The sequence below is a fragment of the Numida meleagris genome, chromosome 19 (genome assembly GCF_002078875.1).
Source record: "Numida meleagris isolate 19003 breed g44 Domestic line chromosome 19, NumMel1.0, whole genome shotgun sequence".
NCBI lineage: Eukaryota > Metazoa > Chordata > Aves > Galliformes > Numididae > Numida > Numida meleagris.
In genome coordinates, this window is record NC_034427.1 from 4,153,663 (window position 1) to 4,180,357 (window position 26,695).

Here is a 26,695-nt window from a genome sequence, read left to right on the forward strand (position 1 = left end):
GTTGCAGTAACATTATTGTACGCAGCAGGGAAATAATCTACCCTCAAAATCTTGCACGCAGTTCCTATTTAACCAGAAGCAAATTGACTGCTTGGCAGGGGAAAGCCCCCTCTTTTCTGGCTAGGAAAGCTGCAAAGAACTCTCTGCACCGCCAGCACAGGAGGCTGCACCAGGTCCGTGCTGACAGAACCCAGGGCAGGGGCTGAGCCAAGGCAGAGGCATGCTTGCTTTGCAGCCAGACATTCTTAAGACATGGCAGCTTTGTGCCTGGGAAACAGCCTGTTATGACTACTGAAGCAGAGATGCCAATTAAAGCAGTCCTCGGGGCGACCTCAGCCTCCCTGGCAAACAGCAGCCCTGCCAGTCTAAAGGAGGCAGGGACAGACCAGCCCTCTGACCTGGGTGAGCGCTGCACTGGGGTGCCTGAAGGACCTGCAGAAGCTGAGACTATCCCTGTAGGCTGCCGTAATAAAGACATTTCCCCATTGTCTTAAAATCTACTTTATCTGAATGTGGGAGAAAATTCATTTCACCATGCTCATCTACGCTGGGATGTCAAAATGTTTTTGCTAATCCACCACAGGGATTAGGCAGGATCCACTGTTAATCCCTCAGCAGGAGAGAGGCTGGACATGCTTTCCCATTTGTACTTCAATACTGGGCTTGTTTATCCAAACTTCCTGTCCAGGCAATGCCACACATGCAACTTGCTTGCTTGGATGGATGGATGGATGAATGAATGGGAGGAAGGACGGATGGAGGGATGAAGAGCAGAATTTTCAGGAGGAACAAAAAAAATCTCAAAATGAACTATAGGCAAGGATTTAAGTACAGCCCCTCCCTCCCTCCCTCCCTTCCCCCTGTATCCTCTTAGTGTTTAATTGAGTCATCTGTAAGCATTTTGGTAGGTCAGGAATGCAATTAAATAGCCTGTCTATCGTAAAATATTTGAGCAGTAATACCTGATAAAATCATCATTATCTTGGAGTAATTGACCACATCAGATAATTAAGGTTCCTGAGGCAAAGCTTCACCCCCAAAGGAAGTTCACTGATATTAGAGCAGGGCTGCGGTAGTCAAGACTCTGTTAGCATTTCCATTGTAAGCCTTATATTTTAGAGGCATTTAACACTGAGAGCTATTCATAACATGACCTCCAATTTTTTTTGTAACAGACTAAGGAAAATACAAAGTATTTTTGTCCAAGAGACTGAAAAATTCCTACTGAAAATGAAGTTTGAGTGAAGCTTTACTTAAAAATAGAGAAAAAAAAGCACAGAATGACAAGATTGCATCTTAACAAAAGCCTGGTGAATTTGCAGCTTGAGAAGGGTGTAACAATTAGTGTATCATCTCTCCTGTGCTGTGAATGCTTTCATAGTTTGACAGCAAAGAGACTGATGCCCTTGATTTCTCTGTAGTTCAAGGTACATAAACTTAAGATATAATTTTCTCAAGTTAAAGAAGTGAATAAGCTGCTATAGGTTGTAAACAAGCTCTGATATTTGGATTGTGAGATAACTGACATTTAGATGTTTTTAGATTCAACTTAGTTATGCTGAGTTTAGAGAAATGAATCAGAACAGAACATGAATCTCTGGTCTCTGGAGTAGAACTGGGGCAAGTATTTCCCCTTCTCTCAGACGTGATGTAAGCAACAGTTTTGTCACAGGATTAGTAGTAAATGAGACATATCCCAAGCTTCATTTTAAATGCAGAAATGTTATGCTGGATCAAAGCAAGGTCCACGCATGGACATGATGCGTGGGAAAGAGTGCACAAGCAGGGCACATGGGGAATCACACCTTCTCAGAGTCTGGTAGTCAACAATGTAGGGCTTTCTTCTGCTATGAGATGCTTTTGCATCAGTAGGTTTCTGATGGCCAAGCCACTCCTCTTTAAGTTTTCTCTCTTTACGTGCTGAGAGTTCAGAGCAGGGTGTTGTGTCTATTGAAGCCCCCACATTTTTCTGCAGCCTTTGGTCTTGTTGCTGTTTTGTGCTTTGCACGATTTCTTTTCTCTGGAGTCACTCTCAAAACTCTTTGATTATTTTTTTTTTTTTATCTCAGTACCCTATAGGATTTTTTTTTGCTGTATTTGCATTCTGATTTTTTTTTCTGAAAAGTGTCTTAATGAAAAATATGTACCAGAATGCTCCATGTGAGTAGCCTCCAATGCTGAAGATCAATAACAGTTTATTTGATCACTGACAGCAAATGCTCTTTCAATTAAGCAGGTCACATAAATAACTTTCTGGTTTCAATGTTATTTGGAAAGGTTGAGTGTGAAATAAATGCGATTGGGTTGGCAGTAGAAGTCCCTCAAAAGGATTGGAGTAAAAAGCTACTTACGTATTTGGGTGATAATCCTTGCTTTATCAAGGCCCAAGACAACCAAACTGCACTTAGAAATCTCAGCAGAGTACATTTTCATAGAGATTTTCAGTGCTTTGCTGTTACTAAGAAGGTTGGAGGTTTCCAAACTTTTCATATTGTCCTTGCATTTTTGGGTTTTTGTTCCAGCTGAACTCCAGAAATGTCCCATCATGCCTTTGGGTGAGGGTTCAGCCCAGTGTTGTTCCATCCCTATGGGCTCCTTCCTTCTTATGGCCATGCTCATCTGTGATGCCCGACCCAGGAAAGGATTCGTGCTCACAGCAACGTAACCTCTCCACATTCAGCCGTGGGTACAGGCAGACATTTGAAATGCTAGGCCAGGTGCAGGCATAGGATGAAATCATAGGGTTCACTGAAATCAACCCGTCTTGTGACAGATGAGGATAGCATCCTTGTAACAAAAAGATACAGAACAACGCATGGAAAACCTACTGAAAAAAAGAGCAGAAAGCTACAAACAACACTTCATTGTTCAGAGCTTAGATAAAGTCTGCACACAAGAAATAATTAATCTGTATTTCACAGCAGGGACCTGAAGCAAACAGTGGGGATTAACGAGCTTTAGGAGTGTCCAATATTCAAATTAAAATCTAGAGGAAACTTTCACAGTTGTGCTTAATCCAGAAGTATTTTACAAGCCCCGAATCTGATGAAAGCTGCTTGAGATACTTGATTGTTCACAAAGCATTAGGAATGGCCCTTGTTTCAGCTGAGGTTGGCTCTGCAAATGGTGCTGCTGTCCTTTCCCCTTTAATTTTTCCGATACTTGGTTTCTGTAGAACAAGTTGTGGGGGAAGAAACAGATTTTGCAGCTACTGAGAAAAAGATCAGAGGCACCAACCTTGTTTAAAAATTCCACAATCAATTTAGGAAAAAAACAGTAAAACCCCAGGAAACTCCCCAACTTCACTAAGAAGTCCTCAGTTCAAAGATAGCTGTACTGGGAGGAATCCACAGGATCTGCCTGTCAATAGGTTTCTCAGAGGAAGAAACACTGGGTAGTGTTGGGTTTTTTTGTTTTTTTTTTTCTCTGCCATTGAGAAACTGCTTTATAACTGCAGAACAAGGTGAAACTGCTAACAGAGGCTGATGGGAGAGGGGAGCCGTGGAGGAAAGGAGTTCATGTCCTGAGGATGGCTTGCCTCTGTGCACTGCTGCTGAAGGTGAGATGGAAATAACAACCTTCCGTATCGCTGGTCTGAGCAGCCCCAGGTTGCACCAAGCAGCTTGCTGTGTTCTGGACCCTGAACTCTTGGTTGGTGTAAGACAACTTTAGCGCTATCCCAAGAGGTGTTAAATGTGTGTAACTCTTCAAAGTTAAAGCACTTAGAGGCAGTGAGCAGTGAGTTTCCAGCACAGTCCTTGCGAAAGCTCCATAAGCCATCTGAGCTAGTATAGCCACGTGACTGGTTTCTATTTTCTTACTTCTTATACGAAACAAAACAAAATAATATTATAAACAACAAAAATAACAACAAAACCACACCTCACTAATACAGCATCTACAGATCTAAATCTCCTAAATGGCTGTGGTGGGGCTTGAATGCCTTACCCACAGGGACTAGGGTGCTTTAGCTCAGCCATACTTCAGTGAACCAAAGGTGAAATGTGCCCAGGGTTCACCCACACAGCTGAGGTAGGACGGTAAGGACAAGGCAGTCCGTGGGTGCTGCTCTCTTTAGTGTGCCCTCCCTGCACGAGGGACAAGATTTAATAGTCCCTGCTGCCTTTTTCTTCTGGAATTGAAGCTGCTTTCTGAACCAGCTTGCGCTTTTGGCCCCTGCAACGTCCTGTGGGTGTGAGTTGCACCCTTTGTAGACCGTCTGAACCCAGATTACTTTTTTCCCCATTTTTCTCCCTCACATTATGAGTAAGAGTGAGTAATCTGACTACGAATCATTGCTATCTCAGGATTGCTTGGAATATGAGGAAACCAGCTTTGAATCTTTTTTGAGTGCCACTTGTCCCAGAAGGCTGTTATCGTTCATGACATACCAGTGCTGAATGGCAACACACAGAGATTTTCCATCACAGGAGTGTGATCTTCTTTTCACAAATGCATGTGGGATGAGCGCTGAATAGAAGCAAAATGAGCATGCAAATAGCCCCATGCACCACTTGATGCTTCAGTGCCCGCAGAGCTGAGTGTTTGCATGGGATCTCTCTTGCGTGCTTGTCTCCAGGCAGTTTAAATGCCAAAACTGGCTCAGTGCCAGAGTACATGTACACTTTTGCACATAGCTTCCTGAGGATCCACCTGATGCACTGAATAACGCACCTGGCTGTGAGTCAAGAGGCATGAGATTGGCCTCGGCTCACTTTTTTCTGGCAGCAAGCTTCGCCTCAGTTTCCCTTCTTCCTCTTCGCCTCTTTTTTCCTGCTTAGGTTGTAAATTGTTCTGAGCCGGTGTAATCTCTCTGTATGTGCTCAGCACTATGGGGATGAGATCTTGGGAAGGAGGAGGAAAGGGATACGTTACCCTAATCCAAATCATAACAACAACTGTATGAAATGGATGGACTTCTCTGAAATTTCCCTATCACAGACTTTTATGCTACCCATCGCGGCTGCACATCCCTGAAGTGACAGCACCTATTGGCCTAACATTATTATGCATAATAATAATTTAACTAAAATAGCAACAGAAAATGTGCATTACACCAAATGAATTTAAATTGATTTTTTCCTCTTTCTCGAAGCTTATTACTAATTGCTATTTTTAGAGCAGAGATTCATTTTCATACACTAAAATTAATGGGCCATATCAGCGGGTGTGAATAGGATAGCTCCATTGAATTCAATGGGTCCTATATCATTTACTCCAGTGAAGAATCTCACCTACTATTCCAAAGAGCATTTTCTTCTTTTAACTCACAAAGTAATTGCATTTTCAGTCTTATGTCCTGATCCTGCAAATAATTGTGCAAGACATTAACTTTATGTAGATAAGAAGCACTGCTGATGCCATTGCAGTTGCTCACATGAGAGAAGTTAAGGTTTTGCAGGATCAGACCTTAAAATGCAAATGAAATCATTGCAAAATCTAATGTGTTCACAGTAATAACTTAGAAATGGCAGTACTTAATATGTAGTCTATCTAAATACTTAAAATTTCTGCAAATTATATTGTACAGTAAAATAGCAGAAATTAGATTATTTAGGTTGCTTAATGCTTTTTATTTATTATAAGAAATTGTGCTTTTTTTTTTTTTTTTTTTTTTTTTTTTTGCCCTGGAAGCTCTGTCTCCCGCATCGTCTGCAGCAAATCTGAAATTCAGCAGGGAGATAACCTTTGGATTAAAGATGTGCTTTCTTCCTTAGCCCCCAAGAAATTCCAACTCTAGTTTTGCTGAGATAAAGTGTTTTGAAATAGCCAATTCGCTTCTTGCTAGAAAATTTGGCAATAAGTACTGATTGAAACAGGAATTTATAAGTCTTGATTTTCTCTACCCCTACTCTTTCCAAGAAAAGAAAAAAAAATGCTTTGCTGCTAGTGCCCTGGCTCTCAGATGGTAGGCTGATGTGCTAACAGTGCAAGGTTAAAGCCTGCTGATGGTGCACAAAGGACGAGGTTACCAAGTTCTTTACATAACAGCGAAACAAGCAGGATGGGGTTACCATGTTCTTTACACAACAGAGGAACAACTCTTCTAAGGAATGAAAAGGAAAAAAAAAATAGATTATGAAATTAGGCAATCACAGTTCAAGAAATATTAGATCTTCAGGATTTTGTATCCTCTGGCCAGCTTTATACACTCCACAATAGCAGGCTCACATACCCTCCTTTTTCTTACCACTACTGAAATATTCAGTGTGTACGATGAGCACAATTAACATGCAATGGGCTTGACTTTACTATGGAGATAACACTTGTTTTTCCCCCAGTTTTTGTATGTAATATATACATTACCGTGTACTTTGAGGTTTTTTTCAGCTTTGAGGCAAATTGAGTTTGACATTTATACAAGAAGCAATAAAACTGATGCAGTCAAAGTATATTCCTAAAACAAGTTCAGTAATGTCTCTTCCAAACTACATTTGAGTTAGTGGAATAAATGCCTTTTCATGTTTGCAGTTGAAGTACTGGCCAATTCTGCCAAATGGTTTTTGGAAAATTGCCTTCAGAATTGACTTTCCCTGGGGAAGATTTGCTTCTATGGAAAACAGAGATACTGGGAGAATTTGAAAGAGAGAGAAAGCAAGAGGGAAGGCAGAGTGAGTAGGTTAAAGGGTAACTTTAAACAGGTGGCTTTTATTTCTCTTTGCCCAAATTGTTCTGTAATTTCTTACCCTAAAACTTTCTGGTTAACTACAGCAAATTTATTTTCAGCAAGAGCAGCTCCATGCTAATCCAGCTTTGCTGTTACCTTGGCGCAGATTGGCTGTTTCTCTCCCTCCAGGCTTTCCATTTCCTGGGAGCAAAAGCAAGCTGGGGAGTCTTGTCCTTCCCGTACAGATTCCAGCTCATCCATCTGGGAGTCCTGAATAGTTTTGGATCCCATGGGTTTGCTTCATCTCAGTTAAGAAAGGGAATGGTGTGAACATTTTTATGAAGCCCTTAGTGTTAGTTGACTTGAACAGAGCTGCAACTTTGAAATCCCATTAGTCACTTTATTTCCCTCCCTGACCTGAAAATGTGCAATATGAGTGTCCTTTTCTCCAGTTTGCTTAATCTGTTTTGCTGCCTGAAGAAAAATATCCACATAGGATGCTGCAATAGCTACTGACGTCTGGTTTTGTTCACATATAGCCCTTCTGGGCTACTTTACAAGTTGGCACGCTTTGGGAATCAGCAAGCAGCCACCATACAGAGAAGGAATCTACTCTATATCACACGTGTTAAATGATATTTCCTAGTCCATCTATGGGTGACCTGACAAAAGGAAACATATTGCAAATGTGTCAAACATCTTTCTTAATACAGATTTCCACCTTGCATTTTGGAGGGAAGCAGGATAGTTTTGCAGAAATCACAGAGGTGCAAATCATCTCTAGCAATATGATGCCTTCAGCCTGATGGCAGAGCTGCAGATAAAAAAGGGTTCTAGCAAGGATTCCTAGTACCACTGTGTTCCCATCACGATTTCTGATCATACTAAGGTCGCTCCTTAACATTGCCCAGCCCTGGGACTCGATTATTTTTCACCTCTTGAGGTTCCTGAATCCCCAAGGCTGCCATGACTTTGGCATAAAACTCTTTGACGTCTCCTGCTGGCACAGCTCTCTTATGCCTCTCAGACAGCACAAAGGGGACCTTGAGAGTCTGGCCCATTGCTCTGTACATCTTGGTTTTGTGATGGCACCCATGAAACTGATATGAGCAGCTAGGAAAGGAGGAGGGAGTTTATTTTTAGCTTGCACCAGGAAAACAGCTGCAGCATTTTCTCAGCGTAGAAGATGTCTCACAAGACAGAGGGAGGCCTGTCTCATTGCCTCCAAACTTTCCCTCTGAGGAGTTTCAACCTTTCAAGGCTCCCCCTGCGCAAACCTCCAGTTCATGTGCGCTGATGAATGTAATTCTAGAGCTTCGTGGAGGAAACCAGAACTATTTTTATTTTTGGTTGAGTAAACCTTTAGCATTTAACAGTCAGGTGTTTATTTCACTTCCCAAACTGCCTCCGGCTCCAGTAATGCTTAGCATGATCCTTTGCTAGGGAGGGGAAAAAGGAAAGGGGATTGAGTTAAATGCTCTCAAAATGGAGAGATCTGAGGAATCACAAACTCGTATCCACTGCCACACATCCTACCTCAGCCCCCTCCTCCCTCTCTTTGGCCCTCCTTGGAAGGAACCTGACAGGAAATATCTTAGAGGTAGGGAATTTTCAATGAAAATATTATTTCTCCATCTGCCCACTTTTCCGCCCTCGCAGGTTGTATGGCTAAGTGATGTTTAGGAATGTGTATCCTGCAGGCCGCGGGTCGCCTGGCTCCTCACATGTTGCTTTCCCATCAGAAGCACATCAGGGCACCAGGCCCTGCTGTCTCCCACATCTCACAGGAGATGCTTGACCTTTCGGAGCGTGCCGTGGCCTTGCAGAGTCATTTCTAACCTTCGCAGCTCCTCTAGGGGAGGTGGACCCCCTTCCAGCGAGCTTTCCTGCGGCCTTCCTGGGAGGCAGAAGGAGGGTGGGTCCTCCAGAGCTCCGGGATAAAAAAAAGCCAACAACCGTGAAACCTACAGAAAGTTGGCTGATATTGCATGCACGCAGCTATTCAAACCAGATGCTTGCATGCCTTCCTGCCCACGCTACCTTACCCACACTGATCCACTCCTCACCCAACAGGAAGTTTCAGTTTTTTGTACCTTGAGCCATTTTCAACAAAAGCCAGAACAGGAGAAGGACACACATGTGCTGCGATGACCTACAAGAGGCTGCGGTCAGCAAAGCACAAGCTTGCTCCTTCTTCCAGAAGTTACCATGTTGCTCTCTTTTTCCTTGGTCAGGCTCAATTTATTCCAGGTGGTTAGGAAGTGTTAAGGCAACACGGTTTGACAAATAGCGTGTGTCTAAGGGAGGGAAGAGGAAAATGACTGATGTTGATTTGTGTTGGGGATTAACACTGGGGGGAAAATGAGTAATATCTGGACAAATTTTGGCCTTCCCACCACCTCCTTCTTGAAATAGTTTTAAAAAAATGTCTCTTGCCTACACCTAATTCTGCCTTGCTCTTCAGTGATGTCTCCCCATGTCAACCTGTAGCAGAAATGCTAAGCCACAGTCTGAAGCAGTGATGGAGCACCTGGTGGGAAGGCAGGGCCAACCCAGGGGAGCTCAGGTGCATGCAATGTACCTGAGTGACCAGAGGGGGTGGAGCCAGGTTCCACGCCTTCCCAGACCTCATTTAAGGGTTGGCAGGGGGGAGGCAAGGGTGTCTTGTTGGAGGTCCCTGTGTACCTGAGGCCTTCTAAGGGTAGGTAGTTTTCCTTTGTTTACAGCTGATGTATTTGGGCTTGTTCTTATTTGCTGTAGCCTAGAATTGTGCTACTCTGCTGTAAGCAAGAGTACTATGTGTACTATCTGTCACATTACAGCATTACATAAGTCCATGTTCTGTCCCAAATCCCCTATGTGTGATGTCTGTATTCCTAAATATTGGTTGTAAAGCTGCATCCTCAACATTACTTCTAACTCTATCTGAGTCAAATCTTAACTGGTGGCTCTAACTGAGGTGCATTTATTCTAACTTGCTCTACTCATGGTAATATAGGCTTCTTCAAGCAGTGACCACTGACAAAGCTATAGCAGATCTGGGAGAACTCCGTGCCCAGAACCAACTGAATCCATCCAGCCTTAGCAAGAAGGTAAGGTCCAGAAAAAGTATTTTTTTTTCTGCTTCCTTATGGTTAGAATATTGACAAGAGTCAATGTCAGAACTTTAAAGAGAGCTTCATGACAGAGGCCAGATTTTTACTGAAGCTGAATATATTAACCCACTTGCTGATATATGGATTGACTTTTGGTGTTCTGAACGTAACTTGAAATTAGTGAAACCTGCAGCATTTAGCTATAAACTATGAATCTGCAGTTCAGATTGCAGCAAGTCAAGCATGCCAATGGATCCCAATGAGGCAGAGAACTCATGCTACCCTTCTGAAGGAAGGCAAGAATTATACAGTGCAGGTTTGCTAAATAGTAACCACTTTGCCAAAGTTTCTGTTTATTTTTTCTTTAACTTCTAATTTCATGTCTTAGCCGTTTCTCCCCTATTCTCCCCAAATCCCTTGGCAATATCTGCATCACTGTTTGAGTCTGGTCATACTCACTTTACTTGATAAAAGAGGAGTGTGCATACTGCTAATTGAGGAGGTTGCAAACCATGAAAAAGTTCTAACATGACCCCCTCTCTCCCCAGATGACCAATTACTTGGCTATGAGCCTAAAATCTATAGCCTTATGTTATCATAATTCCATGGGATCTGAGTTATCAGATAAGCTAGTGAGATCAGAGTTAATATTTCCTACCCAGAGGTTATGTTTATGTGACACCTTTCCATCAGTAGTGAATCCAATACTTCTCATTCTTGTCCTGGCTGTGATGATGCTGCTGAGTTGTACACTGGGCTTCTAAAGCAATTTTGGCTGGGAAGAACCACGGGGGAAGTTGGTTTGTTTGCATCCACCTTATGCATTAGTACAGGCTGTGGTACCGGGATGGGACCCAAGGACTGGAGATGACCCCACATCACCCACAGCTGAGCTATGGTGCTTTGCCACTGTGCCTGGCTCTTTTGCATCCAAAACCCACTAGCTGCTGTAATTAAAGACATAAGAAAGACACATGTTAGCAATTTCCTTATTGAAAAGTTATCAGGTTTTTATTTGTTACTTCTTACTCCCTGTGAAATGCAATTACTCATTGGCAGAAGTCTGGAGCTGGATGGATTTCTGCAGTGAGTAAGAAGGAGAAAAAACATCTTTTGGCTTGTTACACAAGTTCATCAGAAAGGTGATCAGCCACATAAACACACCCCCTCCCCTTCCTATAGGTTAGCTCACAACTGTGTGGATACAGGCTTTGAGAGCTGAATAACCCATTTATCTTTGTGTGGAAAATCAATAAATTGAAAATAATTAGCTGGATATGAGAAGAAGCAGAGAATCAGACATCTGTTATTTAAAGCAAGGCTTAGGCATGTAGAAACAAGGTAAACAAGAGAGGAGAGAAGGGAGGGAGGATGTGAAAGAAAGTGGTGAATCTGAAGGCACTGTGTGTTTTTATATAACCCATCCTAAGCTACTCCACACAAGGGATTTCCTTGTCAATGTTTTATTTGTTCCTACGTAGGCAGATGCCAGGCTGAGTAGCACACATTGGAGAAGCAGCAGCAGGATGAGCAGAAGAATGGGCTGTTAATGGTTGTTATCCCCTATAGCCACAGCAATAAAGAGACAAGTCAGGCAGAACATGGTCCTCTCCTCCCTCCTGCTTCATGTCATATTGTCTTAGTGACATTTGCTAAATAAAAGCAAATTTGGTGAATGAGAGGAATGTGCCTCACCGTTTGGGAGAAGTAAAGAACTCAACAGAGAGACAACTCAGCAATGTACCCAGCTGCTTGTAGCTCTGACATGATGGATGGTCTCACAAGGGGATATTCCAGCTGAGCTTGGAGTGTGTTATTTCTGTTAATTTTTAACACCTGTGTCCTTGTCCAAACCAAGGTTTCTAGGTTCAGCTTTAAGTTCTAGAGCATCAGAAGTTTCTGAAGTTGTTTTGCATGTTGTTTATAGGGGAAGTTTCAGGTGTCTATTATCACAAAAGGGACACAGAACCTGAACTAGGAGACTGGTAGACAAGCAACAGATCCTAGACAAAAATGGTACAGGAGAAATTCCTTGTGGAGATGGAGACTGTTTGCAAGGAGAGATTAAAGCAGAAACACTATAGGCCATATCCAGGGTTACCATTCTGGGAAGGACGTATGTTAACTGGAATGCATTTCTTTCATGAATTTTGCACTTGATGAATCATATCTTTAGATGTGACCTAATGATGGAGAGAGGCTGCAGTGGCAAAGTTCAGATCCAAGTTCAAATGCAGGGATGTTGGGATCTTGGTTTTCAACCACTGCAGCCACTCAGACTGGGAAAGAAATTAACCTAAACCAGCCTAAACAGTTCTGTGGGTTACTGCTTTTTCTGGGGGTGTCTGGGCTCTTTTGGTTAGATAGCAGAGAGGAAAGAGTGATGTTAATATGGTCCACTTTCTGTACAGCATTTCCCAGAATTTCTTGGTTTATTAGGTAGGATGACAATTCTTTCTGCCGTTCTTTTGGTATCCAGAGCTAACATGTTTGCCCTTCTCACTTAGTCAGAAGTTCATACGCCTGTGCTTTTGTTAAGGGAGCAGGAAAAATGTTAAACACTTTCACATTGAAAAGGGTGCTTTTAATAGTTTGGATGGATCTATTTGATTGTATCTACAGAGAACATGACAAAAAAATAGAGTTACAAGAGGAAATAAAAGAATTTATCAGGGAAGAAAAAGAGAAAGAGGCTTGCTGAATTACACGGGCAGAGGTTATGCTAGTTCTCAGCTTGGGCTCCATGCTGCAGGAGATCTTTGAAAACACACAAAGAAGTCTAGCAGGCTCCGGAGAGCAAATAAACCTGACAGAACTATGAGAAACTCATCAAACATTTAAAAAAGGAAAAAAAAAAAAGACTCAGAAAAGAAGGGGTTGCAGTGATGACTGGGATGAGTCAGGCATTTACAGGAATGTCAGCAAAGGTGGTATTAGATTGAGGAGGAACCCCGGCCAACTCCACTCAGGCAGATAGTTGTCTCTCAGCCCTCCTCCCACCTGCTGAGATTCTGCTCTGGGGGCCAGAGCAGGTCTGGGGCTGGGAAGGCTGCAGTGTTTCTGCTTGGAGCGATAGCTGCACTCGGGATTATCCTTCTACCGTGTTGCTACTTCACTGTCACTTCAAGCCACTTAGCAAGAGGAAAACACAAGTATATTATGTTTTTTTTTTTAAAAAAAAAAAGGAAAGAAAGCCTGGGAGAAAATCTCCAGGCTTCTGCTTCTGAGAAGCAACACGCTCCCCCAGTACAAGTCTGTCTGGGTGACAAAGCCCAGGATGTGCTGAAAAGTGTTCCTTGGGAGTGCAAGTCTGAACAGCTTTGCCAGGCTGGGGGAGCATCAGCTGCTCTGCTCTCCCCAGCGATTTCTCAGTGTCAGGCTGTGAGCTCCTATGCTCCAGCCCCTGGGCAGCAGCACGGCTGCATGTAGAGTCTTGTGGTGGAGGGAAGAGAGAGATGAGCGAGCTCCCAGACCGCCAAGCAGGTTTTGCGGTTTTGTTTAAGATGCTGAATCAGAGTTTCACCTGGAGGGGAGGCAGGAGGGGATGGATCATGGTTGGCAGGTGTCTGAAGGAATACTCTGGTGCATGTATCTCAGAGGCTGGCAGACAGCACCGCTTGGCTGGTGTGGCTGTTTCTGCTGCTCCAAAGGCTGTTAACGTCATTGTCAGACAGGAACGTGCTGGTTCTTGTCGGGTGGCCCTACCGACAAGAGAAAACTCCTTTGAACAAATGTGCAGTAATTTGAAGGGATAATGAAATGCAGCATCCACCCAGGCTGCTAAATGTGCTGAGTTACGAAAGGTTCAGAACTCGGTTTTGTCCTGCCAGATGGTCCTCTTTGCCACCAAGAGAAGCTTCTTTGCATTGACTGCACTTACCCCACACTTGTAGGCAATCACTCTGGCGGGTTATTTGTTGTTCAGTATAACCACAAGTGGCACAAACATGAGCAGCAGGCACTGATCTTTGAACATGAGGTGAAGGAGTATCACAGGAGCCTGCTACCAGCTCAGAGGCTGCTGTGCCATAACCACAGAAAACATTGAATACCAAGCATGGGGATGGGCCAGCTTTTCATCAGAAGTACATTAATATTCTCCCAACTGCTGTAAGCACCAGCGAACTCAACATTTGGCAGTGCTTAGATTATTGACTGCACTGAGCTGTTCTCTGATTTTCTACTCTGCCCTGGATTGCTCTCATCTGCCTGGTCTTGTTGCACTGACACAGATGTGTACTGAGCTGTGCTGCTGTGCTAGGTCACTAGATGGTGTACAGCTGTGCTGGTGCACAAGGATTCAAACCAAGGAGAAGGCCGGGAAGAGGAAGTGGAAATAAGATGTTTCAGCTGAAGCAGAAAAAGGTTCTAGCATTAGCGTTGCCTCCAGGTCAAGATTAGGTGCATGAGCAGAGTTGGTTGGAAAAAGCTTTCATAGCCCCCAGAGACCATATTATGCCCAGTTTAAAGCAGTCTTTTTGTGCCCTCACTTCCATGTGTATTAAAATTCACCAGGAAGATAAATACTTACTTCATTGCCATCTGTTTTTATTTTGCTAGATAATGTAATCAAGACTATTCTGTACACGAGATGTATTGCTTAACTAAATACCATCCAAAACAACCTACGGATTTTTGAAAGTCACCAGTATTTGCTGGCATTCAAGACCGAAGCAGCTGGATCAAGACAAGGCAGGCTGTGAACTAGGCATTTCTCTGCCCCTTCACTGTTGCTTGAAAACTTCCATCAAAGATTTATCCAAAAGAAGAAAAAAAAAAAAAGATTGTGGTTGCTGAAGCAGAAATTTCTTTTCTGGATTTTCTTTGAGAAACTCTGAGTTTTAATTTAAGGATGATTTATTTTCCATGTTTGATTTCAGGAAACTAAAACAGAAGGAAAAAAAAATGTTTCCATGTGGGAGAAGGCACTATTTTTTTAATCTCTTCTCCCTTAAAAAAAAAAGCATAAAAGTATGGCAATATGGCTCCAAGTAGCTTTTGCATTGGCTGAAATTTTCATTTGAAACAAACAAGCCCATAAATGAACATGCTATCAATCAAATTCTGTGACTTGCCCAAAGCCACAAGGACAAAACAACAAAGGAAAGCACCACATACTTAAATCTGAGCACCACACACTGCTCTGGCCACTGGGCCTCGGAGTTTGCAATTAGCAACAAGGCAAGATCCACCAGAGATAAGTGGGCCCAGCTCAGTCACTGACTCTGCTAAGTTTGCCTGAAAGTGGTTATGTGGGTGGTGCAGAATTTGTCAAACAAGATGTTCACAAAGATCTCCCTGAGCGCAGCCGAGAAAAAAACGAAGACAACCCTACCATAAAGTGACACATAATTCAGCTGAAGTGAAACATACTGATGCAACAGCGGAGAATAACTCATTCCCCTTAGGCAAAACTCGTCCAAAAAGCTAATAATGAAAACTGGAGGACTCCAAACCATTATTTCTACTTTCCAGGCCAGCAGCAGGGATAGCTTATGTGGTTAGCAGCTGACTCCCGAGTTGTGTTCTTGTTTCCACTGCAGACTCACTGCATGATCTTGCAGCATCACTGCTCAGGCCCTCGGTTTCTTTATCGGTGTGATGTGGATATAGCTTGATTGCAGAATCTTTGATTGATACATGCAAAATATTTTGATCAAATATGGATGGGGCTGGATGTTGAGGCAGGCACTTTTTTTTTTTTTTCCTGAGGTTTAGCAGAGAGTAAGAGAGGGAGAAGTCCAACATATGCGCATTTAGGGGTGTGAAGGAAAGACAGAGGAGTGATTGGTGCTGCTGTTCATATTCTAGATATTGTAAAGTATTGGGACACCACAGGCTGGCTGGGCTTTGCCGGCAGCAGCTCCTGGAGGATGGCTTTCCACAATGCAAAGTGTCACACCAGCACCAGTCAAGGAACCATGTAGGATGAAGGCTGCTTGAACTTGCACTCCTGCCAAAAACTAATTCTTAAGCTACCAATGTAACATCGTTATATTCTCTGGCCTGACCTCTGCAGCTGTAAAACACTCAGTCCTGGTTAGCCAGAACAGTTTACACTGTGTCAGAGTATGTCCCCAGATCGCATGGGTGCTCCCCTTCGAGGTACTCCTTGAGGACTTCATCCTGGCATCTGTTCTCAGCTGCTGGCTTCCGCTCTGAATTTCCTCAGCTTAGCATCTCCCTCAGTTTAGTATAGGGGTATTGAGTGAAACCCATGCTTCTGTATGTTATCCAGGCAGAGTCTTGAAATCATAAGTTATCACCAATGTTTCAAGCTTCTGCAAAGGAAAATGGGAGAACACATCTAGATCACCAGCACCTGCGTGGGACACAGAGCTCCGATTTGCTACTGTCAGTGATAACAACTTGGAAAGAGGTCAATGCCTTAACAATGGCCCATTTTAACCCTTGCCTTGGTCTGTAGTTTAGAATTGGAATACAAATACAACGCTTTATTGAACGGTCATTCAATTCATCTGAAGTGACCAAACCAGTTACCATTGGCTTGTAGGAACACTATGGACAGTATTTACGGTGATTAGCCTGACGAGCTCAGTAATTGCTTTGCAGTTAAAATGCTAAAAGCAACGGAGATAGATTTTCAAAAGAAGCATTTCATCAGAGCTTCCTAAATAAAATAATTGTAGGAAGTATCTAGACAATGGAGCTGGTGGCTGGAGTTGTGTTTCCTTCTGTGCTGGTGCATAGACCACTCTTTGCTGTGACTTACAGACATCATTACAGCTGCAACAGCAGCATACGCACATATAATCACTGCACAAGAAATAAACTTTTGTTTAAGTTCTGGGACAAACACTACTTTTGTGTATTCGTGAATACCACAGAATCACTAAGTAGTGAAATTAAACACAGATATGCTGGACAAAAAAAAATGTGGGCTGAATTATACTCATTTTTAGGGTTATATTGGCAGGTTTTGGATTGGAGAGCAGCCTAGGCTACCAAGGTGTGCCATGCCAAACTCTGTTCCAAATGCCCTGTCCACTTGCTGGGCACTTAAAAGACACTCCTATAGATTTGACAGGAACCTCCTTTATCAGAGCCAACAGGTGAGGGAGAAGATAGCACTCTCCACATTTGGGTCCAGAGGGATCCGGCAAATCTGTTCTGCTGTCAGATGTGAATGCATTTAATATAGAACCTTTCATGGGTGGTAAGTAAATAGGATGAGAACTCAGAATGACTTCATCCTTTTTTCCCATTATTACCAGGTATTCTGTAATAGCACTGGCAGGCTGTAGCCAAGACTGGGACCTGCTGTGCTAGCACTTGTATGGACAAGCACGTAGGCACTGTTGTTGCCCCAAAAGGTTTAGAGATCTTGAAAGGAAGATGATTTTGGCCGTAAGGATGGCATGACAGGCAAAGAGCAGCAGAATGGGGAATTGAAATGACTCAGGAATAGTTTGAAAGATTTCTGCTTCCTGATCTGATGGTTTAGATGCTTGTGGGCTATGCCACATAAACACTGCCACAGAGTGGAAGTCACCCTAGCATGAGAAGCAGAAGCTGCTGTGTACCCTCACAGCTGACAGGGTTCCTAGAGATCAGCCACAGGTCCTTATCATTCAAATACCTACTGCTCTTTCGGGCTGGATTTTTCTTACCATCTCCCTGTTTTCCCACCACACCACTTGTGGAGCAATCAGACGTTTGGAAAAGTGTAATCTAAGTAGCAACAGTTACTCCATGTCCCGGAAGTGATTTTTGATGTATCTGCATATTTTTTCAGTTTCTCTCTCTGTCTCAGTCATGATATCTGGGAGCATTTGCAAATCAGTTGAAAGCATCATCCCATATCAGATCTGAACAACAGTTTTCCTTCTCACCCATCCCCATCCATGCTCCATGCCTCCACTTCCTCAGGCAGATTTCTCAGGAGGAACCTGGGTGAACAGCTGGCCTTGCTGGATGCTTTGAAGGGCAATATAGTTTAATTGTGCCAAAGCATTAGGGAAAGCAAGTAGTTACTTAAGCTGAAGGTCCTGATTAGGAAATGCCTTCATCCACAAAGATATATGTCGATCCCACCTGCACACACAAAGAATTCAGAGCAGTTAGATGCAAGATTGCAGCTCATCTCAACCTCTGCAGAGATGAAAGGAGCTGCAGCATCCAAACCATGCTGGGCTTTATTCAGAGAGATCCAAACTGGGAATTTGGATTCCATTGCAACTAGAAACAAACTGGTAACCAGTTCAGCCTGCCAAGCAATGCAGCAATTAGTGAAAGTTCCCATAACCTCTCTGCTGGGTTCTGCCAGCAGCACAGTTTGCTCTATGTTTAGTTTGCTGGGGTTTCCTTCTGGAAACTAAAATAACACCAGCTTGATGCAGTTTCCCTCCAGAGATTCAGCGAAAGTAAATTACATCCCTCTAACAGGTAATACTTTCTGAGTTGCAAGCATCAACTCCAAGCGTTTCAACTAGAAAAAGCTTTAGGTGCCAGAGAGCGGAGGGAGACTCAGAACAGCCCTGGAAAGCCCTCCATTAATGCATCGCCATGCTCTGTTATGCAGGACATCCGCTCTCTCTTTACCTTGGCAAGAAACTGAAGCTCTGCCTGGGTGTCTTACAGTGGATAGAAGGGGGCATCACCAGAGTTACTCAGATGAAGGCTGAAACAGAAATGGGACTTGGCCCCTCTGCCCAATCCCACCACATCCTGGCAGAGATCCTTCTGTCCTCAGACAGCTCTCCTCTGCCTGCAGCTCCCCAGCTGGACTGGGGGGTCACTCTGCTCTGCCATCCCCACCACCAGGCTTCCACAGCTCATTTGTCTGGAGCAGCTGGGATGCTCAGCTTTCCATTGATTACATTCCCAGATGACCCGCCGGGATCGTTTCACTTGAAGCACACTGAAGTTACGCTCCATGTTTAACATATTCTCTGTCCATTCACTGCTCAGTCCACTGTTAGAATGACCGTACTGAAATAACCTCTAGACTTTCCATGCACTGATATCCCTTGACACTCCATATAACATGTTCTTCTCGACTCAGTACATTCAGAAGTTAGAAACTGATTCTGGTTCCCATATCTGAGCCACACAGACTGAGCCAAAATAGCGAGTGTCTCACTGCAGCCGACCATGGGGGTTCCCCTGACTGCAAACTTCCTAACAGAAAAATGTCTGTTGTTCTGGGCAGGTCATCAGGAAAGGAAAAAAATCCCTCCTCCTCTTCTCATCCCACTCACTCCTATGAAGGGATTTGCTCTGTGTTTTTTTGACGTCCTGAAGGATTTAGAAATCTTTTTCTTTATTATCATTTTGGACTGAGAATTTCTCTTAATTCCTCTCTATTTGTTTCAACAGATTTTTTCCTATTTACATAAATTAAGGATCAGGTCCCAGGTTTCCAGTCCAGCTGAGGAGGACTCAAGCACAATGAGAGAGATTGTCCTCTCAGGATTTCTAGCTGAGTAGAGTCCAAAGTGCCAGAAATCCTGTGGGAAGGACTGTTTTCAGGGAAATTCCACCCCATATTTTCCATACATAGCATATAAGTAATGTCACCCCAGACTACCAACCTTCTGAAATTCTCCTGCTTCACTCAGGCGTTTTGGAAATGCATATGTGTACATAATTCTTTTCTTTTTTAAAGTGCTTCACGTCAAATGAAACTGCGACACCATCATTTTATTTCTCATTCCCATTGGAAGTGTGGAAGGACAGCATTTACCTGCAGGGTGCTGTCTTTAGCTGGTGAGAAAGTGCTGCTGAACCCCGTTGCAGTTGAACCATGTAGTGTAGGTACGGCCAAGGGAGCCGACAGGGGCTTGCAGGGCATCCTCTGAAGCCAAAGCTCTGACACAGTAACTGATGCAGAGGAGCAGGAAGCTGGAGACTTCATTTCTGGGTACGTCCTCACTGCAAACTCGGGGCAATCGGTGGTAATTCTGATCAGATGAATTCCTCCTCTCCTATCAGGAAGAAAGGCAACGTATGCCGGTACTTTCATTTCATTTCAATTTGCGTTAGCAGAGATTTATAATTATTATAAGGAGCAATTTTATAATGTAATTCTGTGTTGTCAGAGTAGGTTAGCTTTATGACCTGCTTTAAAAAATAAATGCAGCTTTAATTAAAACAAAACCAAGGAGAGAAGTACGGTCTTGTACCAACATGTTGCTGTCAGCACCCTGCTAACTGTCTCTATTGAACTGTAAGCCTCCGCTCAGAGATACCAGTGCCAAAAACAGAGCTCATGGCACATTTAAAGGTACCGGTGGCTTATTTTTAATTTGTATCTCAACTTTGCGTTGCTGGAGGTTTTCTAATAGCAATTATGATGACTGTCAGAAATCAGACAGTAATGAATAGCAGCCCTCCGTAGGCTGTCAAGTTGTACAGAAGCGTAGCTGTGTGCATTAATAAACTCACTCCCTTTTTGCTTAACAGCAGAGCATTTCCATTACCTGAAATGGAGTCACTTTTGGTTTAGCCTAGTACGAGATCAGAATCAGACTCATTAAATTTAGCCTTCAAGCTGCCGTCTTTCATGAGGTAAGATGATTTTGCTTCTACATAATGGATGTCACAGAGCTCATCTTCAGTACATGCTCACACGACTCGTAATTTTCTGTATTTGCATTACCTGACATGTGAGACAATATTAATGCTATATCACACTGAAGTCTCTTTGACATCAGCAAACAGAACCACCATGCAAACCAGAGGCTTTCTAGTATGCATGCACCACACATAGCCCCATTTTTGCCTTACTGTCTCCTTCACAAGGTCAGTGATATTAAGCTGACATCTTAAACCATTTCAGTATCACTTTGTCAGAATTCTTCATGTCTTAGTGTCCATCACACATCGGTATCTGAGGAGCTGTTGCACAGCTGGCACTGCATAGCTTGGTTAGGTCAAAACACAATATTTTGGGGAGTAAAATCTGGCTCCCTGGAAGTGAACGGGCATTTTGGTTTTGCTACTGTCAGTTTCAATATTAATAATCCTATTGTTTTCCTTCTCATTAACTTCGGAGTGCGAGAGCTATCTAATCCACTAACTGCATTTTGAGGTAAGCACTCATTTTTGATGAATTTTACTCTGACTTGTTAAAATGCTTCAGAAAGTTCATCCTTTCCTATTAGATAGTGAATGAAAATGAATGATATAATTAATTCTGGGTTCCTGGTAGATGATATATGCTCAGCAGGCAACATTTTCTAGGTGAAGGGCAAGATGCAGAAACAAAACAGTGAGGGGCAGATTGCATCCTTTCTCGCCAGCCCCTCTCTGCGATATGTTCACCTGGGCACTGAGATCCATATAGGAGTCCATTATCATTGAGTTGCCCAGTGGGGGAACACAAGGAAGGAATCTGCAGCAGCTGTCAATATTGAGGAATCAAAGCCATGTATGGTAATGGCAAGCCAAACATTTGAGGGATGATCTATAGAAAATGAATTCTCTTCTCTGGTATATAATTTTCTCAAATTCTTCTACAGAATAGGCAGTGAAATAGGTAAAAATAGTAAAAAAAGAGCTAATAGTTCAGGATTTAATTCCCAAGTAGCTATCTTAGGAATAAAACTGTACTTTTCAGGAAAGATATATTTTCAAATAAGATTGTCTAGTCTGACATTAAGACAAGCCGTATATTATTATATCTCCTTTAAAATCAATATACTAAAACTGAACTTCTTTCTTCCAAGATGGATGCCACCAGAATTTTCTCTGTCTTGGTGCGAGATGCCCAGCGCTCGCTTCTGTGCCAGATCAGAGCTTGATATGAAAAGGCTCATGTCCTGAACGTTCTGCTCCATTAGAGAGAAGACAGACCACTCCCTCTAAATATCTTAACAGAATTCTAGTCTGGGCAAGACATCCCCTGGCAGAATATCCTAAGAACCTTTTCAGAAAAGACATAGTAGTTAATAAAATGTATTTGTTACTATTTCTCCCTGTTATTAGTGCATACCTGGTCACAGGGCCAGATTTAGAATAGTTTTCCTTTTTTCTAAAGGCCAAATTTTGGAGAGAGCTCGGTGTGAAGTGTCTAACTCTCACGTTCCTCATGGCTTTGGACACCTCCTGGACAGGAGCCATCTTTCTGTCCTGTGTTATCCTGTTGAGCACTGATTCACGACTGTATTTCAGGCACTATCACGCAGTAAATAGTAATGATCATTAGCAACCGTACACATCACCCGAGGCACTGAAACTGGTCAGGAGGAATACAAAAGTTAGTTCAAATAAATTCTGAAACATCTCTCAACTACTTTTTTGAATGCTACATGACTACAATAGCTTGTAGTTAGGAAATCAACATCCATTTGGGATGGCTTTGCACTCCGGTTGGGGAGAAGTCTTTCTGTGTATATGTGCTCTCACAGAACACGTGCTACATCTGACTCAGGAATGTGCCTGGTCTTCCTCTCTCTCTCGTTAGTTTATTAAGACATCAAAATTATAATAATTTTTAAAAAATGACACTCTGTGACAGGAACTCATTGTCTGGAATTAAGTTTGGCTCTGGAAGACGTGACAAATGCCTGAGCCATAAGATACTAACCTTAATCTTGTACATGCTTGGTAATGTCAGCGTGGGCCAGAGGGAGTGTTGTGTATGGTCATGGATGAAGGGAAGCGTCCTGAATGTTTGAGTAACAGTTGAGACACAGTTCCCCATTTAATATTATACTTCACTTTCTCACTTATCACATATAAATACGTTTCCCCTTCACGCTCTTGCTTGTTTTAGTGTAAGTGTACAGAAGACCTTAGTGTAGCTACGGATGGGCATTAATATAGCTGCATACTGTTTAGGTGGATAGTTTTCTTGCTTGGCTCCTCTAGCAAAGTACCTCAGTGGCATTTCAGTGAGTTACCTTGGTCTCATCTGCTCCCCTGCAAACTGTCCTCAGATGGTGAATGTTGGAGCTTCAAGTGATGCTTTTCCTTTTGGGCCACAGAGTCATCTGGTACTGAGATCTGAGGGTAGAGAACAAAATAAGTTCAGTTATGTTCTAGTCCTTATTGAAAAGTCTGATGTGTTTACATGAAGAAACATGTAAAGTATGTATAAAGTACATGTAAAGTATGTATAAAGAAACATGTAAAGTATGTAGAGTATAGACTCTATACTAGCAATAGTGCAAAGAAACCTTTTGAAGCTCTGTCTCCATGTTGATTTAGGCTGGATTTGATTTTCTGTAAACATACTAAGAAGCAGTGGCATTATTTCTAAGGGTGTGGAGATCTTCCTCTCATTGCCATGGCTCAGTTATGAACAGGATTGGGAATGGTGCTGGGAGAAGGAGGAGTAAAAAGCCTTTTGATGTCCTGTAAATATTCCTTCATTTTAATTTTTGGGGAGTTTTTTTCTAAGATATAGCAATCGAAATGCCCACATTTGCAAATCTCAGCCAGGTGAACTCCTTCCAGTTAAATAAAATCACTGTAACAATCTCTTTGCATTTGGAAAGCTATGAGGAAGAAAAGGAAGTATTTATATTTTCCCTGTTTAAATTTAAGTGAGAACAATGTCTTCTGATTATCTCATTGGATAAATCTAACACGAAGTATTGAAGAAATTCCTCCACAGTGCTCAGTGCCCCTGCGTATAATGAAATACAAAGGAAAGCAGCAGCTAACACAGGAAGACTTTGTACTCCGTGAAAGACTTTTCCTATATTAGCAAAGCAGACTACTAATATGAGATGATGGGACATTACTAATGCAACAGAGTGTAGCTAATGCAAACAAAACACATTGGAATGCCTAGTTGAACTGAATGGAGAATTTGTTTGTCTCAGACTCAGATTCTGAAAATCAAAACGAATCCCCCAGAAATAAGGATACTCAGTAAACAAGTTGTGTCCATCAGGTGCACCAAGAAGTGTGTGGGCACTGGGGGTACAGACAGACCCAGGGACCTAATTCTGACACTGACTGCCAAAGGGCATTGGGTGCTCAGCTGTCCTTGGCACTTTGGATAATCTCTTCTTGCATAAATAAGAAATGACGATAATTTGCAGTGGCAAAAATTACTAAGTATATGTGATTAGCAGTTAAGGCCGTAAAACTGCTTTTCAAGCCTTGGAGAGCATTGCTGTCACTGAATTCAGGGCTGCACGTCCACAGCAAGCTCACCCCCTGCAAACAGCTGGCTGTAATGTTCTCTTTAGAGTGCTGCGGTGATTTTTTTGCCTCCTTCCCCCTCCTCCCTCTCTCAGCCCTTAATGACGATATTGTCTGCTGTAAATGGATAGGTTTGTGCAAATTAGAGAATCCTATCCCTAGTTTCAGCTGAGAGTAATATCTCCCACAGCAAAGGGTCTGCGTAGACTTTGATGCATTTCACTCGAAAGACCATCTAATAAATTGAATACTTGTGTACTCTCCTGCAACCTCGAGGGCTGTGTGCTTCAGTGGGAGCTGCTTTGCAGCCAGTAGCAACTAGTCGCAATTTGTTATTAAAACTGCAGCTCCCCACTGCTTGCTGCTGCTGACTACCGTGAGGTTGGAGTCTGCTCAAGAAATGCAGAGAAAGCAGAAACTGAGAATATTCCCAAGCTCACCTTTTAATGAAGGCATATGGCATTCAGGATATTGTTATTCATGTAGTAATTGGCAGCGGCCTACACGTATTTATGGTACTGCTCATCATGCTTGGAAAATTTTGGAATTGCTCCATTTTTATGGGCCATAAAAGCAAACTTAAAGTATATAGCGAATACAAAGAAGCATGAATAAGTCCTTATAATTATACCCCAATATTTATGTACGCACACATAGCCATCAGGCAAGGAGAATGTTTTTTCATAGTTATTACTGAACTAGAGAGTGAACTACATCTAAATTGTGCTAAGTCCAAATTAGTAACTGTGATTTTTAACTGTCAAGGGAAAAATCAAATGCACGGTCCTGAGACTTTTTCTGGGTGTTCTAGGCTGCACGTGAACTTGAAAGAAATATGATGAACCAGAGTATTCCCAATCAGCTGCTAAGCTTGATTCAAACATTTGCATTTAAGTGGGACTCCACAAAAAGAACCAGCTCAGGGAGACAAGACATCATTTTATAGGCATTTTTCTATGGAGAACTTAGAAAGCCCTTTTTGTTCTTTTTCTCCTTTTTTTATTGGATGGACAACCTCCAGTTTTCTCTGTCCAGTGATCCTTCCAGAGAGATGTGGGTGTGTGGTTTATATTCTTACCGAGTAAAACCTCTGTTTTAATCTGTAATTGTAGAATTAAACGTCTGCTCCTGTAGCTATAGAGCTATCCATATTGATATTCTAATTCAGTATTTTATATTAATAAAACCTTTTTTTTTCAATCGACTGATTTAAGCTATAATAAGAGCTTTTATGCCAGAGTAAGGATTTCACATGGAAAGATAAGAAACAATTGTGGTTTAAGGCCACAGATTTCAATTTCTGCTACTGAGAGGTTTCATCAGTTTGAGACTTACTGAAAACAAAGGACATGCTGAGAGGAGGATATGCAAATAAATTTTATGTGCCAATATTGGAGTCTGTGTCTATGAGGACCAACAAGATAGATCATTTAGAATTAAAATAAGAAAGTACATTTCTATGTGATCCAAATTCACCAAAACTCACCTAATTTTTCATGCAGACATTTTGGATGCTTCTCAGTTGTATGAGGGGTGCTCAGCTGGGCTCACAGCAGTTCCCACATTCTGTGGATAGGAGCTAAAGACCTAAATTCTAGTTTTGATAATGATCTGCAGATGCTGACCTTGTAATTCTCATATTCAGTGTTTAAAAATGAGTGTCTGAGACTCATCTCCCTCTTTCCCCGAGCCAGAAATTGCAGTATTCCTGTTCTGTCTTAATATTCAAAATATAATGCTTGCAAAGACCACCCCAGTGAGGCAGGATTTTGTACTTCTCTATTAGAACCTTTCTCTTTCTACTTCGACAGCTGGTGTTGCAGGTAGGATTCTTTGGCTCACAGCATCTGGGCTGAGAAATGTTTTCTCTCCTTGGAGTCTCAGGTACTTCAGAATAATCCTTCAGAAACCATTTATCAGACTGAACACTGAAATGTTTGGTAAAATTTACTGCGAACCACCCTCTTTCCCTACCCACACAGTTGCCCCAGCCTCACAGCAGAGCAGTTGTTAGCAAATTGGTTAATTGCCAGCGCTTTGCTGATGTTTGCTATTCTGAGCCAGGGCTAGTCAACTCCATTCGTACTGATATGGAAATGACCTTAAACCGTTGCTTGGAATTAAAATGGGATTTGTTCTGAAGTTTACAGATTTCTCAGGCAATTATTTTTTTCTGGTAACTGACTCTCAGCATTTGTACTGCTGCTTTCTGCTGGCAGAAGGAGGAGAAGGGGAGCTGTATGGGGAAGGTACTGGCTGGCAGAGCAGATGTGCTTCAGCCCCTGGCTCTGTCACAGATCTCAGTCATGGCGCGAGGCAAGTTCTGTCATCTCCCCATGAGAATGGAGCAATGGCACTTCACTTCCTGCTTTTTAAGATGTATTCATTTAGATTGGAAGGTCTTTTTGAGAAAGATTGCTTCTGTAGGATTGGGTAGAACCTAAACTTACTAGCATCAAGAAAGTTGAAGATGACAGGATAATATTCAGAAAGGCAGGTAATGGATGTGACAGAGAGATATCAAGCAAAAGGGTGCTCTTGCAACACTTCTGTCCCTAGAATGAAAGCAGAAACTTCAAAAATCTTGTGAAACCACTTGTTCTCCAGAGTTTACTACTTGAGCTTTTTGGACCAGTGGTATTTCAATTGTTTGGATAAAGCTGGAGGAATATCAAAACTTTTGGGTGCTGACTGGAGACCTCCAAACAGTCTGAGGTTTCTCTACCATTGACATAACCATGGTCTGTGGCTTTCAACAATAACATTTGTGCTGATTTTAGCAATTCAAATCCAGATGCAGCAACTGCGCCTGGCAAAACAGATGAGCCGCAGACCGCTTCTATCTATCTGAATGTGGAATCTCTTTTGGTAACCA

At 42.5% G+C, this 26,695-nt stretch overlaps 1 long non-coding RNA gene across 1 annotated transcript; it reads left to right on the forward strand.

Annotated features, from left to right (window-relative positions):
- LOC110408439 lies at window positions 9,254-16,371 on the forward strand. Its single transcript, XR_002444345.1, has 3 exons — window positions 9,254-9,308; window positions 9,606-9,699; window positions 14,263-16,371. It is a non-coding gene; the product is annotated as an uncharacterized LOC110408439 (long non-coding RNA).